At 32.1% G+C, this 17,697-nt stretch overlaps 1 protein-coding gene across 4 annotated transcripts in view; it reads left to right on the top strand.

Annotated features, from left to right (window-relative positions):
* Tl (toll like receptor) overlaps nucleotides 1–17,697 on the top strand; it is a 152,157-nt gene that overhangs the window by 81,903 nt on the left and 52,557 nt on the right. The window lies entirely within an intron of this gene.

Raw genomic sequence — 17,697 nt, 5'->3', positions numbered from 1 at the left:
AATTCTAAGAATTGTTTATTTGGCTTCTGTGGCTTTAATAAAAACCGACCATATTAATTTTTCTTTAATATCTATAAGGTACAGACATCGACCTGTTACAATTTTATTATATGTATATCTAGATGTAGATATAGATTTCATTTATTTTATCAATTTAATACAACAAAATTTTTCAAACAGGTGGCAGCCCTTCCTAAAACCATTTTCGGCAATAAAATCTCCTAAACCCCTTCAGTTTGATACCCATATTGCAATATTCAATTTATCTCATAAATTAAATTAAATGTAAATTTTCAAACAGGTGCCAACTCTAAAAAATATTTTTGGCTGTAAGCCTTCTTCAGCCTCGTTCTTTTGACGCCCATATTGCAATATTCATTTTTTCTTATCAATTTACTTAAACTCCGATTTTCAAACAGGTGGCAACTCTCTAATTTTTTTCTTCCTATATTTTAAGTTAGACCTCTAGCAATACTTCGGTGGAAACTGCATTCAAATCCATGCATTCGTTTTCGAGTGATGCGCGAACAAACATACAGACAGACAAACAGACAGACAGACAAAAATTCTAAAAATGGTTGATTTTGCTTCTGGTGCTTAAAAAGACCCCCCACATTAATTTTTCTTTAATATCTATAATGTACAGACATCGACCTGTTACAATTTTATTATATGTATAGATTTCATTTATTTTATCAATTTAATTGAATAACAATTTTCAAACAGGTGGCACCTTCTTCAAAAATATTTTCGGCATAACTTTCCTAAACCTCTTTAGTTTGATACCCATATTGCAATATTCAACTTATCTTATAAATTAAATTTAATGTAAATTTTTAAACAGGTGGCAACTCTAAAAAAATATTTTTGGCTGTAAGCCTTCTTCATTCTCTTTCTTTTGACGCCCATATTGCAATATTAATTTTTTCTTATCAATTTACTTAAACTCCAATTTTCAAACAGGTGGCAACTCTCTAATTTTTTTTCTTCCTAAATTTTAAGTTAGACCTCTAGCAATGCATCGGTGAAAACTGCATTCAAATCCATGCATTCGTTTTCGAGTGATGCGCGAACAAACATACAGACAGACAGACAGACAGACAGACAGACAGACAGACAGACAAAAATTCTAAAAATGGTTGATTTGGCTTCTGGTGCTTTAAAAAAGACCCCCCACATTAATTTTTCTTTAATATCTATAATGTACAGACATCGACCTGTTACAATTTTATTATATGTATAGATTTCATTTATTTTATCAATTTAATTGAATGACAATTTTCAAAAATATTTTCGGCAGTTAACTTTCCTTAGCCTCTTTCATTTGATTTTGCAACATAGACATAGGCTTACGGGGTCTGAGAATGGCAGAAAGCCCTGGATTCGAAATGCCCCGAAATAGTAACTAAGTGCTTGGCTAGACTCTGGGCATTCCCGTTAACACGATGTAAAGCTTTTTTCCGATATTATTCCGATATTATTCAAATCGGTCTAGCTCGCGTAAATCTTAATATTTTTCCAAAATAGTTTATGGGAAATCTTAAAATATGATATCTAGATATTATAATTTGGTGAAAAATCCGCCCCCTTTTTTCTGATTATGCACCCTAATGTACGTACATATTTTGGCCGTCGGCTCCTTATGTACCATGCACACAATACTCATTCACGCGCGCAAACACAAACACGCAGGCTAGTTAAGTCAAGTCAGGAAGCGCAAACAACTAAAGTACTAGCTGTTACAAAAGTTAACGGCAAACTTGTGCCTGCATAAAAATTAGAAAATCCGACAAAATGATCAGAGGAAGAATAACTTAGGAAAGCAAAGAAATGTTATGCCAAATATAAGAAAACTGCAACCAATTCACAGTGTATATGTATAGGAACTATGTATGTGCATACACACCATATACATATATTGGTATGCATGTCGAACGAACTCTGACTGGCGCAGTCAAGTGTAATGAAAAGTTCGAATCAATATTTGTGCAAGAAATTCAATTTCAGCGAATTAAAAATCGTATTGGCTCGCGACTTCGTAAGCGTGCAGAAAAATAAACTTTGAAAATTAGTGAGATTTGAGATTTGAAAAGTTTAGCCAAGTACATACTACTATAGGTGTATACACTCAGGGCTAAAAGTATTTGCCCACAGAATTTTTCGCACCATATACAACAACTTTTATTTAAGTAGTATGGTTAATACTACAGCGAAAAGCATTAAAATGATATTTCTGTAGTTTGTGCCAAACTCAACAAAATTCAATAAAATTCTACTCAAATGTTCAGCTTTTTAATCACATTATTTTGAGAGTACAGGTTTATAGCGCATTGAATTATAGTACAAAAAATGCTAGTTTGAAGTTTCTAAAACATCGCGTGGATCTTTGAAATTTTTTATTTTTTGAAGCTGTTTTGCATTTTTTCTATACAAAGTAACTGTTGATATTAGGCCACAAAAAAAAATAATTAACTTAAGAACGAGCACACCTAAAATCTAAACATTCTAAAAATAGAATTATTGTACAGTTTCTTAAATTTTTGTGTGAAAAAAAAATGCTTGTAAAAATTTCCAAAAATCAAACTTCTAGTTTATTATGCTAAAATTTTATGGACTGAAAACTGCAAACTCCCAGAAATCTAAACAAAATGTTGAAATTGTATACGAAAATTTTTTGAATTTTCCTGAGTTTATCATAAATTAGAAATTATATTTTTATGTCGTTTGGAGTATGAATTATATTTTTATAAAAAAATATGCGGAAAAACATATCAATTGTTGCATATATTGTGAAAAATTTTCTCGGCAAATACTTTTGGACGTGAGTGTACATAAGAGTATTCAACTCAGCTGGCTGATCAAAAGCTAATTCTTTGCGAAATAATTTAAGCGAAAGTTGTTAAAAGTTAAAACTTTGGAAATGTAAGTCAAGAAAGCAACAAAGAGTCCTAAGTAGGTGTATACATACGTTTGCTGAAAGACGGTCATAACACAAAAACTTATAAATTCGCGAAAAACGGCTTAGATCAGCCTTAATCCATTAGCGGTATTTCGTTAGAGTTAGAAAAGGTCAAAAAATGACGCTTGCGGGTGTTTAAAGTTAGATTTCTCAAAAATAAAAAGACATAAGAAATTTGTAGTAAATCTGTTCCGATCCAGAATTTTATATGTACAAGTAGATATCTAAATCCCTACATAAGGGGAAGAACGTCCAGAAAAAATATAGTTGTCGGGATTCTCGGAACTATTTCAAGATTTGAGGTCAAGTTAGCTGAGCTGAGGTGAGATCAGATGAGTGTAACGTAAGTTGTTAATTGCTTTAGTTTTTCCTGAGTCACAAAGTATTTAGTCTATACGAATTTAGCCAAAAGAAGAAGAAGAAGAAGAGAAATTCCTTAATACCTGAATACTTTAAATAGATCAGAGTATTCAGCGTCCGCTAAATACTTTCAATTTTTTACTTTGGTGTTTAGCAACTCCCAAATACCTTAGTAAATAGATACCTTCAATTAATAAGAATTTGGTACCCAAAATGTTACTTTAAAAAAACATACATATCGTCGTTTAAAGTACAAAACCGCGTATCAACGAAGTGCAAAAGCGCCTATGTGAGGTTGTATAAATTAATTTCTACATAGTAAAAACACTCATATTTCAAAATGGTTCTCTTTTTTATAAAGCAACCAGATTTCTGGATAATATATTTCAGGACGAATGGATAGGGATTGGGCCAAAAGCTTCTGTGAGCAAATCCAATTATTGACAGCAAATGTCAGTTACGCGGTTTTGCAAAATGACGATACGCGGTTTTGTACTTTAAGCGACGTTATGCTTTTTATGCGGTTGTTGTTTCTTCTTTGCTTTGCTCCTTGTTTGTTTTGACTTAAATAAAGGAAGCATGTGATTTTCTTATTTTCTTATTTGCTCAGCGCAATACATTATGTAAATATCGTAAAGAAATCACTCAGTTTTCCAATTAATCGGCTTGCATTAAAATAAGCTTCAGTCAAGTGTATCCGTAGGCAATCTGCAGTTGACAAAAGTATGTGAATTCGTAACATACATATGTATGTATGTATAGCTGTACATTTCAGCGCTGGCACTCGTTGCGGATTTATCACTGATTTAAAAGGAAAAACAATAAATAAATCTAGCAAAATGTAATCCCCGGTAGTGAAGCAACATTAATTTCGCTATACACACATACATATGTACATAAAAATATACAAGCATATTTGCATACATAAAAAGATTTACTTGTGTGTACATATGTATGTGTGTTAAATAATACAAAAGCAGCAAGTTGAAATGCATTCAATTGCATGTATTTGCATTGATGAGCATATGGACGTAAGAGGGCTGCATGAATTCATTCAAACTTCTAGCCAGAGTACAGAAGATTTTAATATTTTACCTCACATACAAAACACTCAGCATTTGGAATTTTGTAGGTTACGAATATACATTTTACTTTAAATTTTCTACCTTCAAATGAAAGAATACGAATGAACGAATGAAAAACATTCAAATCATTCAAACTCATTTCGGTCAAAGTATTTTTCTACAAACATATTTTTGTGTGTATTACACATACATATTTGAGTTTTTACATATGTATATTTGACTGCATCACCAAAATAAGTTGCGGTTTTTCCACCGAGATTACAAAATCTATTATGTGTCCACCAAAATATTTCGAAAAAATATTAAGATTTTCGTGATCTGGACCTATTTGATAATACCTCAAATAATTGAGGTTTTTATGAATAACAATAGTATTTAAAGAACTTTTTGAAACAAATCGCCTCAGATGACAATTACTAAACTTAAAAAATCTGCGTAAAAATATTTAGAAATACTTTCAACGGAATCGTAATAATGAGATTTTTGAAGCTGTTTTTTAAGTTTTTTCAAAGATTGGTATAAGAAAAACTTTAAAAGTATTTTTATGCAAATTTTTTAAGCTTAAACCGTTTAGTGATTTGAAGAGATTTTTTTTCAAAAAAATCTTTAAGAAACTATTTTTGTTCATACAAAACTGCATTTCTGGAGGTATTTTTAAATTGGTCCAGCTCACGTAAATCTTAATATTTTTCCGAAATATTTTAGTGGAAGTCTTAAAATATAATAGATTTTATAATTCCAATGGAAACAGAGAACCGTTTTTTTTTTTGTATGGGGAGTGATGCAGTCTAATATACATTAAAGAAATATTTTTGAATATTCACACAAAAAATTGTAATTTATTTCAATTCAATTTAATATAACTTTGAAAATTGTAATGTCGACACATATATCAGAACAAGTATTCACTCAAATTAAAAAAAAAAATAAGCCCAAATCATTCATTCGTTTTGTTAATGAAAAATGCACAAGCAGTTTTGAATGAATTCATGCAGCGCTCTGGTACATATATATGTATGTATGTATGTATATGTGGTAGGTTGTTTTTATTTATTTGTATTTATAAATAAATGGATACGTAAATATGCAAATTGCAAATGTTTGTTGGGAGTATTTGCATTGACGGAATTGAAAAATTCGCAGAACAATCAAACGTTTGCCAAAAGCAACATGAGACTTGAGTGGATTGCATTGTGGCGCCTTGATGTATGCAAAGAAATCACACAAAAACTATGTAAATATGTATGAATTCTTAACCAGAAACAGTTGCCTAAGCAGATTCCGGAATGTACTTGTACATAAGTACTCGCATGTGCACATGTACATATTTATGTACTCGTAGCTTTGTGGCCTTATATTTAGATAAAGAAAGCACAAACTTTGCCTATGTATCTGGACTAATATAGTGTGTACACTAGGGTGGCTCAAAAATTTTCTTGCGCGAAATTCGATGCGATATTTTTTTCCATTTGACCTAAATAACATATGAATACCTTTACAAAGTTTTGTTTCTATAGGAGGACGATATCCCGTGCCGACTTGAAGTTAAAGTTTTGGTTACGAAATTACACGGAATGAATATGTAATCTCACATGACATATTTGCCTTGTGTATCGCACACATAAAAGTGTAGTTCAATCGCTGTACATCTAATTTTTTTATAAAACTCTAGAACATTTCATAACCAGCACGACTTAAATCCACATTTCAAACTTCCTACAAATATTATAAAAATACACCGAATAATTTTAAACTTTTTATTACAATTTTTTAGAAAAGCTCAGCTTTATATCCCATTAAATTTTAGTAGGTTAAAGTTCAAATTTTAAATCGCTAGAAAGACGCTTTAATTTTTAGTAATTTGTTTTTGGTAATTGTGCTAATATTTTCCTCCATATAAAAAAAATTGTCGAGCTTTATATGGGAGAAAAGGCCTAACACCGTCAACCAAAAAAAAAATTATTAAAAATCAAGGTGACTTGAAATTTGCACGCACTTCGAGCTTTTTAAATTAAATGGGCTATAAAATTGCATACCTGCAAATTTGTATAAAAAGTTTAAAATTTTTAGGTGTAATTGTTAAAGCTTGTTTAATTTATATAAATGGACCAAGCTTTGCCCGGAGTGCATGTACTTTTTTAAAGTTTTCAAGATTTGGATGACTTTAAAAAAATGTGTTTGAAAAAGAAAATGGATTTCGATATCTATTAAGTAAATTCCTTATTCTATAATTCAGGTGGCAACTATATTCCGAAATACGCTGGAATGAATGGTACTTATCTTGAGCGTATATCGACGGCTGAGTGGAAGATCGACCTATCTCGGCAGACAGTTCAAAAACACCCTATCTCAGAAACAACTCTCTATATCAGAAAACTTTTTAAAAACGCCCTACTTCAGAGTTTGATTGAAAAATGCCCAATCTCAGAATTTGGTTGAAGAACGCACTATCTCAGCTACCGATGCAAAAACGCCCTATGTCAGCTTATTTTCAATGTATTTTCGTTTTAGATGAGGCATTTTTGAACCAAATTCTGAGATAGGGCGTCATTCAACTAAATTCTGAGATAAGGAGTTTTTCAATAAAATTCTGATGTAGCTCGTTCTTGAACAGTTTTCTGAGATAGGGCGTATTTGAGCTGGCTACCGGGATAGGTCGATATTCCACTCACCCATCGATATATACTGTGTATACATAAAAAAAATTGATTGAAATTAACAAAATACAATTTTGTATTACATAGAAGCGTGGCAACCCTTATAGAAAATATTTTCTGACCAAAGTTCTCAACAATACCTTTCATTTGACATTCATATTGCGATGTTTTAGATAAATTGTGTAGAATCGAAAATAAGTGGCAACTTTACACTATTATCCTATGGGATAAGATTTTGTATATAGGGAATGCATTGCACCGCTGCCGATTTAAAAGCACACATGAATGCTAGAAAATAAATATCGGACATTCATTTTTGGTAATTTGCGAAATAAACATGTTTTGTGCTTAGTTTATAAATATATGCACATTAAAAAAAAATAGGACATAAGTTATTGGATATAAATTTTTGATTATTCAAAAACAGAAGATTAAAATTTGATGAGAGCAGATATACGTAATATTTTTTTTGTAATTGGAAAACTGAACATAAATTTGTATACATTTAACAAATGGGACAAAAAGTTTCGGATATACATTTTTGATTCTTCGAAAGCTGAACATTAAGATTTGATGGGAGCAGGTGGATGTAATAATTTTTTTTTATAATTGAAGAACTTAACTTAAAGTACTGGATATAAATTTTTGATTAAAACTGAAAAATAAAATTTTATGGGAGCAGGGTGATGTAAGAATTTTTTTTTATTAATTGAAAAACTAAATATAAATTTGTAGACATAAAAAATTTTTGGACATAATTTGTGGGATACAAATTTTTGATTATTCAAAAGCTGAAAATGAAAATTTTATGGGAGCAGGTGGATTTAGTATTTTTCTTTATAGTTGAACAGCTAATTAATATAAATAAATTTTGATCCATTTTGCATGTCTATATGTTTATTTCCTGGTCAAAGATTTTTATCAATTTTTTTAATGGTCAAAAATTGTACCTGTTTTTAAATTACCAATAAATTTTGACCAGTTTTTGGACGACTCAAAAATGTATACCCACTTTATAATTTCCAAAAATGTATGTCCAGTTATTATATAGCATGTAATTTTTGCCTCGTTTTTAAATAACTGAAAATGTACAACCACTTTTTAAATGATAAACTTTTTAAAGACAATAACGAACTTTGAAATGCAAGATATTATTTATTTTTCCCTTTTATTCAATTCAAATCAACTTGCAAATTTCATTACAAGCTACTAAATTTAATTAAATAAAATTGAAGTCAGCAACCAAAAAAAAAAATTTCATAATAGCCAGTGGGCAATACTGGGACCATTTAAACATTGCAAAGCAGTATACGCTGCAGTTTAACTGTCCTGTTTCAATTGTTTTTACGGATATATATACACAACTGTACTCCTTGTAGCAGTTTCTTAGTTAGTTTTGCATACCAAAATATGCAAAATACTACATTGGAAAAGTTATATTGAATTCTTGTGGCTATAAAACCACTTTTCAACGCCAACAAAGCCTTAGCCAAACAAACCGAACTTTTGCAACCACACAAAAGAAAATATGCATTTTTGCACAAACCAATAGGGGTATTCTCCAAATCTTGCAAAGCCATTGCACGTAGCACGGATTGCACGGATTGCATAAATTGCAAACACACAACAAGAAAATTCATGGGAAACAACATTTCCTATCGCTGCAAAATATGCAACGTCGAAACCCATGTATATATTTTGCAAAATAGCATAGCAAGATAATAGCGACCCTGTGCTAGTTGTTTTGTTGTTGGAATTGCTACATATTTCTCTCATTCCTCTCATCTCGCTCACTTAATTTTTTTTTGCTGTCTCTTGTTATTGTATTTGATACATAATTTCGCTGCTTGCTCCCCATGCATGCTACCTCTTTGCAATGGGGTGTTCTCGTATTCTTCGAAATTTGGAATAGTATTTTTGCATTTCGTGCAATCCGTGCATCGTGCAAGACTTCGAGAATACCCCTAATATATTATGTATGTGTATGTATTGTAGTATACTGTATTGTGTTGTGGTAGCCAATATATGTATGTATGTACTATATACAATACTAGAACTTAGTCATGCTCCTGCATCATCAAACAAAGTGTACATACCTACATACATACATACATATGTATATTATCTACGAATGCACTGTGAAGCCCTTTATTATTCAAGTGTCAAAATTAGAGAGTCTAAGCCAGTATTGCAAAGCTCATGAAAAACTTTCACAAACTAAAGAAACCGCAAGGCAACAAAACGACCAAAATACTTGTAACTAAATAGATGAGCATGTATGTATGTACATTAGGGTAGTCCAATAAAGAATGCTTGGAAGTTTAAAATGTTAAGCTCTCACCTCCTAAGATTTTTCTAAATGTACAAAAAATAATATTTAAAACCGCTTCGAAGCCCACGAAGTTTTCCATTTATTTTATTTATATGATGAAAAACACCTTGAAAATCAATACTTTTTTAATACTAACTACCATTTATAGGTCCCCAAAAAACCCAAAAAAATTCGATGGGAGGACCCATAAAAAACCGTTAGTAAAAAAATGGTAAAATAAACAGTAAGATTTTACTATCGGAGGTCTCCGGAAGAGAAACAGATTTCTTCGATTGAAAAAATATTGATTTTCAAGAGTTTCATACGATATCTATAAAACAGTGGGTTTTCCCATATAAAATGTAATAATATAATAGATTGGCACTTACACATAAGTTAGTGTTTGGCCGAGCTTCTCCTCCGATTTGTGGCGTGCGCCTTGATGTTGTCACACAAAGCGGAGGCACCTACAGTGTTACGCCGACTCCGAACGGCAATTGTATTTTTATGAGAAGCAGTTTTTCATGGAAGAAATACACTCGGAGGTTTGCCATTGCCTGCCGGGGGACGACCGCTGTTAAGAAAAAACCTTTTTTCTATATTTTTGCGATGTTGCTTTGACCATGGTTTGAACCCAGGCGTTGCGGAGTGGAAGCGCGCACTGCTTACCACTACACCACAGCGGCCGCTACAAATACATATAAAATGTGTGGGCATTAAAACTCCGACTTTACTTTTTTACTTACCGCCCTAATGTGCATGCCTTCGTTGTGCCATAAAAAGAGCAAAACGTAGTGGTAGCTGTCGAAGCCATCTCGGAGGTGTAGAACTTCCTAAGAAAACTACCATTTTTTGTAACAAAAGAAGTTTTTTTTTATGTTAATAGCTGTGGGTGTTATATTTCTTGCAATAATTGCATGGAAACGTAAAATGTCAGACATTACTAATCATGGCTAGCAAGTATGAAAAACTTAAAACGTAGCAAAGTATATAGAGAAAAAAATTCACAGAAAATGTTAACAACAGCTAACAAACTAGGAAAACAGTAACAGTGAGAAATTTACCGACACGTGCTCGATGGCTTGAAGGGGCAGCAAAGCGGTTTCGGAATTTCTTAACATAGAAAAATAATACTCAACTCAGTAGGAAATTTTTTATTAACATACTAGTTTATGCTCGTATACGAGGCACCATGGCCCATTTTCCTTTAATCATTTTTTTATATTTAAGGACAGGTTTTTCAAAAACAAAATTATTTTATTTTCAGAATTAATCACAAATTCACATAAAGTGGTAAGGAAAAAAAGCTATAATTTTTTAATAAGGATTAGCGGTTTTTTCATCGCATGATTTGATTATAGTTACCCAATCATGTGTTGAGAGAAATATATTTGTATGACCTTTTTCGAGTGTAACACTTTCACAGCTACTAAAGGCCACTTTGCTTTCAAGACTTGCAGATCCTGCAGGCCTTTACTTATGTATATAAGGGCAAAGGTGAAGGGAACATGTAGTGGAAGAAAATTATGAATATAAAAGCGAAAATAAGGATAAATATAAAGAAAAAGATGAGGATGAGGATACCAATAAAAGTAAAGATGAAGATAGAGGAAGAAAGATTAAAATAAAGGAAATTATAAAGAAAATGGCATAGATTGAGACACAAAGACCTAATCTGGGAACTATCTTCGGATTTTAGAGATTTTCAGGATTCTCGGGACTTATATAATAATTGATATTTTTATCGGGTTTGTTATCGCTATTTTAATAGATTTTGTTATCGAAATCTTTATCGCTTCTGCTATCTATATGAATATCGATTTTATAATCGATATTTTTAGCGATTTTGTTATCAGTTATTAGTTTTGTTATCGATATTGTTATCGATACCTTACAGATTTTGTTATCGATATTTTTTCAGATATTTTTATCGATTTTCTAATCGATTTTTGTTATCCATTTCTTTATCGATTGTTAATAGATTTGGTTATCGATAATTTCATCGATTTTGTTATCGGTATTTGTATCGATTTTCTAATCGATTTTGCTGCCAATATTATTATCGATTTTTCCATGGAAAGTTTTGTCGAATTTGTCATCGATTTTGTTATCGATATTTTTATCGGTTTTGTTATCGATATTTTGTTGAATGATACTATCGATTTTGTTATCGATAGAGTATAAAGATAAAAATAATTATAAAGGAAAACAGAATAAAAAAATCTGCTGAAACGTATTCACGTCCGTAATTACACAGCACGCGAATTTCTTCGAATTGTGTCAGCAATTTTTTTTTTTTTTTCAGTATCCTTCCGGACAGGGTTTTTTCTGGAACTTTTTCACCTTGCAAATCTTCCACCTTGTGTTTTATCTCAGTTCTACGCAAACATAAGTATAAGAAAATAACCTTGTTAGCCAATTTAATTCCTGAAGTGTTCGAATTCTTCGTTAGTGTGTTCACAATTCTTTCCTTCTCTCCTTTCTTTCTATCGGTTTTGAAGCCCGGAAGCCCTCTTAGGTAATTTTTTAAAGACAAATCAGGTGGCTTCTGAAAAATTGCAGTTACATTTTCTCGCAATTCCAATTTCCTTGCAATTTTCACGTTATATAACCATTTTATTTAACGAAAGGACCCTCATTATTTTCTAATATTTAATGCAGTATGAAATATTCAGTTTGTATGGAAGTACCCAAAAGATGAAAATTACTTATAAAATAGTAGCATTAAAAAAAGAAACAGAAAAATGGAGCAGCTAAAGCAAAAATATAATTGCTAAATGCATTGAAATCTGTGGTCACACTGATAGTGATAACCAGGGAACGGATTTTTAGGACCTAAAAACCTATAAAAAAGGCAAAATAATTTAACGAAATAGGCTGGAAAAGGCAAAATAAAATAGCGAAAAAGGCAGGAAAAGGTATTGGAAAAAAGGCAAAAAAAGGCAAAACAAAATAGCGAAAAAGGCAAAAAAAGCAAAATAAGGCACTAAAAAAAGACAGAAAATACGAAGAACAATCAAAAAATATATTTATTTTAGAAATGTTTATATTAAAAGTAAAAAGAGAAAAACTATGAACTAGTTTCATTATATGAAAAATTTTTACTTTGAATCTTTGACTATTTTATCCTTTCGATTTTCTAACTCATAAAACTTTAATGTGTATAGTTGTAGTAACATTGAACCACAAGATGCATTTTGAAGTTTTCTGACAGCATTTTCATTAGATTTTCGCGAAGAAAAGTCTTGAATGTACTAAATGTGCGCTCGACGTAAGTTGATACAAGTGGAGCCCAATTTAAATATGGAACGTTTGAAACGTTCATATTATTAGGAATAAGGGCATTTTCCTCGCCCTTTACAATTTTATCCACACCCCTTATTGTCTCCAAGCCTACGTTTGCTGAGAAAACGGCTTTGAATTTTTTCAACACCAATTTGGCAAGAGGTCCCTGCGCTTCTATAAGCCGCATGGGCATGAGTATATTTTTTATTCTAAAAAAAAAATTGTAAATGCTATTATCACTTTTTAAAGGTAGAAAAGGCAAAAACGGCAAAAATCTTAAAAAAGGCAAAAAAAAGGCAAATATCTTAAAAAAGGCAAAAAAAGGCAACATCAAATGTGTATATATGGAAACAGGGAAAGCTTAATCGTGGACATTCATAATCGAATATACTCTATCTCTTTAGTAGAAAAAAAGGCAATTTCCATAAAATCCGTTCCCTGGTGATAACTGTCTCGGCGCCCATAGGAACTTTAGAGGAAAATGTAGGAGCTCAGCCTCGAAAAGTTGCAAACGAAAGAAAGAAGGAAATGGCGCCCACACATAATACGTTTTTTCACGGTTGGCATTTTGACCGAAATGCCCCATTTTTGGTACATTTTTTCAATTTGGTACACCGGTATTTATCTTTCAGATTTGGCACATTTTTGAAATCTGCTAATATATTTGTTACTGATATCATATACCTACTCAATAATCTCACACAGTAAATTGGAAAACATTTCAGTATAACCAAATAGCCATTTGTGCGTTACTTGACATTGCGACTGCAGTTCATAGAACATCATACGAAGCACGGTCCAAGGCCATGGCAAGAAAGCATATTTCTTCTAATGCAATTACTGCATGCATCAAAAGTATTTTGAATCCAGAACTATAAGGCAGTAAGAATTAGGAGGCAGTAAGTAGGATCCCCTGGAAAGTTTAACGGGCAACACTTTTGGCTATGCAGACAGGCTGTTAATCTATATGGCGGCTGCAATATTGTCTCTAGTTTGCAGGCAGCCTTAAAACTCATGGAGAAACGGTGCTCTGAAAAGGATCTATCAATAAAGTCCACCATCGCCAGTTTCACTAAAAGAAAGAAAGTCAATGTGGCTAAATCGCAACCGGATGTTTCGAATATTTAGTCATCGCAAGAGGAGAGGTATTTAGAGTAAACACCGAATAAAAAATTCAACTGAAACAGTGAAAGCCTTCGCAGAAAGAAAAATGGGGCCAGGATAAGTATCTTGTCTGACAGCCACGTAGTATCAGGGCCTGTGGACAACTGGAATACTGGATACTGGGACATGGAAGGTTTCGATGGCAACGAATAAGTTGAACGGTGTACGACAACGGGATAAGGCAATCTAGAAACTTTTAACTCCCCTAAAAGAATCTCGGAATGACTCCTGAATTTTAGTCCGGAAGGCCTGTGCACTTTCACAGGCTATCTGACTAGACTGCAGGTTTTGTGGATGGAATGAATGTATAATATGCGATTTTCCACGTATCATAGGCCTAAGACTCTTATAAATATATCGTCTCCGTCCAGAATCTGAGACATGACACCCTATAAAGCATTTAAATTTACGATTGCTCCAGTGTGGAATGATCTTTTATAACAACTAAGTTTATACTAAAACAACTATTTGTCCGTTTTTATAGAGAATTTTTCTTAAGGAAGGTATATTCCAGCATTATAAAAAAGTTCACAAAATACGTGAAAAATTGGTTTATTAACTGTAGCACCAATGTGTAATTGGAACATGTTTGAATAGCTAAATCTAAAGCTAACCATATTTTGGTACATTTTTTACATTCTGGTACAGTTTTTGGTACGCAAAAAAACAGGTATTGGCAACCGTGCGTTTTCCTGGTACTGATATCAATGCTTTTTTGTAGTATGTATGTATGTATGTATGTGCTTCTTGAGTGTAAATAAAAAGCTCTCGTAATCACATACATGAGGTTGTAATTTAGTGCTGCTAATGAATTTAATTCCATACCAACCGATCCTTGACAAGCTGCGTTCCACTAGTCGGTTGAAATGAGAGGCGCTAGTCGATGGGTTAAAAGCAGTGAATATCGAGGTAGCTGCATCTATTTTTGTGTGAAACCACGCAATCATGCGTCTGGAGAAGGAAGGTTGCCAAAGAATTGCGAAGTGCTAGCATAAGGAGTGAAAACACAATGAACAAAGGCTACGTATGTAAAAAAAAAACATACATCTTCGTTTGTATTGAAGATGGAAAAGTGCTTCGTTTGTGTATGGGTTCCATTGGAAAAGGAAATCCTTTGCTTGCAATGGTGTGCTGAAGATGTATGCGAATTCCTTTTATTTGCTCTTCTTCTTTTGCGTTGTATTGAAGAGATGTGCCATATAAATAAATGCTGTAACATTTATATAAGTATACATATTTATACGAATGTACATGAGGGTCATCCAAAAAAGTAAAGTCGAAATTTTAATGCTCGCACCCCCTAGAATTATTCTGTACCGTAATTAAAAAATATTTAAGGTTGCTCAAAGCATTCAAAGTTTTCCATTTTTTTTATATGAGAAAAAATCCAATATTCGTAGAAATTGTATAGAATTCTTCTCTTCTAGACCCTTTTAATAATAATACAAAATTGTTTATTTTGTTCATTTTCCAATATTAATTTTATATAGGTCCCCCAAAAACCCCAAAAAATGCAATTAGAGAACCCATAAAAAATTTACACTATTAAATAAAAAATTTAAAATAAACAATAAATATGTAAATATTTTTTGATTTAGAAATATGAAAAAACAGACGTAAGATTTTTCGGTATAGAACAATTCTAGCGGGTGAGAGCATTAAAATTCGGGCATGTATTTTTCGCATGCATTTTTGGACCACACTAACGGACAGACATACATACATCGTATGTGCATAAGTAGCCACAAGTGTGCGTATAAAAATAAAATTAAGTCACGTTACATCGTCTTAATTGCAGCTCAACGCAAATTGTTCGGAAACGTAAGCTTAATTACTCACATAGCCACATATCTGTAGTTGTACAGTCAAACTTCTCTATAACGAACTTCTGAATAACGAAGCCTTTTTTCTGCGAATCAACTACAAAAATGTGAGAGCTGAATCATTTTCATACTTTTTACAACGAATTTATCCGAATGCGTCAGTACGTAGTTTTTTACCAATAAATGTATACTGCATTCAAGGGAATTCATAAATTTTTAAAATGATAATTATGTATGTATGTATGTATATTCTAACATATTGCTTCTTTCAATGTGTTCGACATTTTAGTCGAGGAGGATCACTTCAAATAAAATTGTTAAAAAACGCAATTTATTCCTATATGAATAATGAATTCTCTATGTATATAACGAAGTAATTTTTCAGGTTTTTTGGCATTCATTATAGAGAAGTTGAACTGTAGTTGCACAAGTAGTCATAGAATCTCTGCTATTTTTAGTGTGCTTGAGTATGTTAATACGTTTACCTAAAGACTCACAAAGCAGCTACTCAACAAATGATCATTACTCACTGCAGCTCCACTGCAAATACTAGTCTCACCGATGCGTACATTACGAGATTAAATTTCTGTGGTTGTTTTCGTTTACTTAAACAAATTTTAACAAAACCGCACTCAACTTTTCTGCTCCTCATACTCTCTTAGGTACATTTCCATCTCACCACTTTCCGAACTTTTATAACCGAAAAATCCTTTTAATTAATTTGTTAGATTTCACGTACCTGATGCGGTACCAATGCCAAAGAAAATGCTACTCATTTTACACCAGTAAGTTACATGCATGCACACATAACATACATACTTACACGCATGCCATATCGATGGCTGAGTGGAAGATCGACCTATCTCTCGGCAGCCAGTTCGAAAACGCCCTAAGTCAAAAATTTTTTCAACAATGCCCCATTTTAGAATTTGATTGAAGAACGCCCTATTTTAGAATTTGATCTAATCGCATCTAATTTTTTTTTGTCACCCGAAGGACGGAATAAAAGTTGCACAACGGCAAAAGTTTTTAGAAGTGACTTACGTTTTACTTTGAGTTATTTAACTCTAAAGTCGTCGTACGAATTTCACGTCCGACGTTATGGAAACACACATATGTAGTTTAAGCTTAAAGCAGCTTTGGCCACTTTCGCGAGTTGGTTTTTGTTTTTAACCGACTTCCAAAAAAGGAGGAGGTTATCAGTTCGTCGGAATATTTTTTTATGTATGTTACCGCATAACTTTGGACCACGTCAACCGTTTTCGATAGTTCTTTTTGCATCGGGAAGGTAGTGTCTCAGAGGTGGTCCCATACTAATCTAGTTAAGATCCGATCAGTGGATCATGAGATATATATTATATATAAATTTTTTGTTTATGAGAGTTGAAGTCGGTTTTTTTTTGCTAAAAATTACTTGTTTTTTCTATTTTCAACCAAAATAGTAAGAGCATTTTTCGAATGTTTGCTTCATTATTAAATCTAAAAATAAATTAAAAATATATATATGTATGATTTAATTATGTGGATATCCATTTATTCAAAATGATTATACATCGCTTTTTATATATATTTAATTAAGCTTAATTTTTAAAGATAAACCTATTTGAATTAGAAGAAAAATTAAGTACATTTATAGATACTGTGAATGAATACAAATAAATAGGATTAAATAAGTATGTAGTGAGTAAGTACATACATATATTCATTGGTTTTTAAGCATACAACGCACAACACATTATGAGTTACATATGTACATACACATGTGTGCGTTACAATCACAATTAAAGCTGCATATCCGTTAGCTGTTTTTTCATTACGCTTATTGCGAATGCCAAAATACATACTAAATTCATATAATAGTTTCCCACATTGGAGAAAACATGCCATTCATTTTTTGCACACCTTGATGGCTTAAAAAACATTAATTACATTTACGATTGTGAGGAATTTTAAAAAAATATACACATAGTTCACATTTGCTGCTGTTTCTTGTTTGTTTGTATCTCTTTAAGCTACATTCATACGTTCGTTTATTGCGCACTTGTACAGTTTG

Source organism: Rhagoletis zephyria, unplaced genomic scaffold, assembly GCF_001687245.7.
Source record: "Rhagoletis zephyria isolate East Lansing unplaced genomic scaffold, Rhagoletis_zephyria_1.1 Rzeph_scaffold_00282, whole genome shotgun sequence".
Classification (NCBI taxonomy): domain Eukaryota; kingdom Metazoa; phylum Arthropoda; class Insecta; order Diptera; family Tephritidae; genus Rhagoletis; species Rhagoletis zephyria.
The sequence above is the reverse complement of the archived record's forward strand: the minus strand, read 5'-3'. Positions and strand labels throughout refer to the sequence as shown.